Below are 2,178 nucleotides of genomic sequence, written 5' to 3' on the forward strand. Positions count from 1 at the left end.
ACTATCTACTTTACATATTCATTTGATACCATTGTCATTTACTAATTATCATATTTTATTTATCTATACTTTATTTCCACGATTTAAGCATTGGTTTTGATAGTTCAACCTTGGCATATATGGGAGATTGTTACTGAATCGAACTTGAACTTGAAGGGATGTGATAGAAGCATGTACGATGTTGAGACATAGGAAGACTGTGTTATAATACCTATAATGTAATCGAGTCGAAAAAAGTAATCAAAATACATAATCAGAAATTCCTGTTTTTGTATGAAAAGATTTTCCACTAACACACACAACCCATAATAAGCAATTGTGGTGATCAAACCCATTACATTTTATAGCGTATTTCTTTTCTCTTTTCGCCATTTTGATACAAGGCTCGAAAAAAGTTTTTTTTTTTATTTTTTTGGTTTTTTTTTAAGTTTGCAACGAAGAAAATCAAAGTAAAAGAAAAGATAATAACATGGGGGGGGTGCATTAAATATGGATGCAGTGTATGTATGTAATGTAAAAGAGGTAGACTGTATAAATATAAATAATGCAACCATAATAATGGAGCTAGCTACGTCTAGTCTTTTCTCATAAACCACATGCCATTGCTTTTTCTTCTGTGCTTTCAACGTCTCACCTATGCATCTATGTATTATAGATATCATCCAATAAGGATATGTTTTAATTACACTTCTAATAATAATACCCCTTTAGACCCCATATGATAATGCCCGTACGTGCAACTCTGTTGGCTACGTGGATGCATAACGAGGACATGACTAATTTTCTTTTGCGAGACCTTACATTGTAGAGAATTTTTCTGTTCAATTTTGCTCTAATATGGAGTGAGTTTTAATTTGAACTCTGTGTGCCCAATGCATATAATCTGCACTCTGCAGCATGCAAGTAAAGGATACAAGTACAATAGATAATACTCCCTCCGTTTCAAAATATAGGATGTTTTAAGTAAAACACGCAGATTAAGAAATTTTTACTTTTAACAAGTTCAACCAATCAGAAATAATACTGCATAATATAAAATACTAAACTAATCTAAAAGTTGCATAGAAACTTGAAAACATCCTATATTATGAAACCAAAAACTTCTCTAAAACATCTTATATTTTGAAACAGAGGGAGTAATTGATTACTACGACACTAAAATCGACCAAAAAAACAATGCATTTGTAGTGTGAGAGTAGAATAGTTAGTCTCCTGTGGTTTTCGGTTAAAAGAAAATGTGGACTAAATCCCGAATTTTTTAGAATAGAAGAATAGTGCATGTTCAATCAACTGTCTTTTTTTTTTTTACTATGCTAATCCCTAACAACCCGTCGAACTTACAACATGTTAATTTTATCAATCCTATAATTATCAACCTAACCGGCTAATAAGCCAATCAGTTTTGGAGGTTTGGTCCATACCAAACAGCGTATTAGAAAACTCTTTTTCATACAGCCTTGTATATATTTTGGATTTTTTTTTTTGGGGTTATTTTGGTATATTGAAACCAATATTCAGGTAGTAGGTACTATGGTTGTTGGGCCACATAAGTATTTAGGATAATATTCGTGTAATTGAAGACTAGATATTATATTTTTCGGAACAAGATGTTTTCGGAATCAAGTGCCTTGGAAGAAGAAAGGTAACATGAAGAATAGTGAAATAAAACAAATTATTCTTTAGTTGATGTTTGTCGCAGTCAGATGTATTCTTATATTTACCAACTCAAAGACTTTAGAAACGGAAGATAACGAAGAATATGGCGAGTTACATGTCCGGCATATATAAAGACAAGTATAATAGTATATACTTATCCTTTTAGTGAAGACGCAGACGCATCAATATAATTACCATTGAAATAATTAAGCCACTATGAAGCATGCTTGTCAACCTTCATTTACTACTTAGTCTACTTAGCTTTGGGACCATATACATACATCTCCATAACTACGTTGCGACTCTTACGATACGTGTTTTGTGTTCATATTATATAATTGAGCAATTAATCACGTGAAAACAGCTACGGCACGTAAAGAAAAAATGACATGCAGACCCTACCAAATTACATACTCCGATAAAAATGGCTAAAAACATTAATACCTTCTAAACCAAAACGGGTCCATTCAAGATCTTGACTACGCCATTTTTGTTAATGTCTTGAAAAAAAACTGAAACCAC

This window comes from Camelina sativa, chromosome 11, assembly GCF_000633955.1.
Source record: "Camelina sativa cultivar DH55 chromosome 11, Cs, whole genome shotgun sequence".
Lineage (NCBI taxonomy): Eukaryota > Viridiplantae > Streptophyta > Magnoliopsida > Brassicales > Brassicaceae > Camelina > Camelina sativa.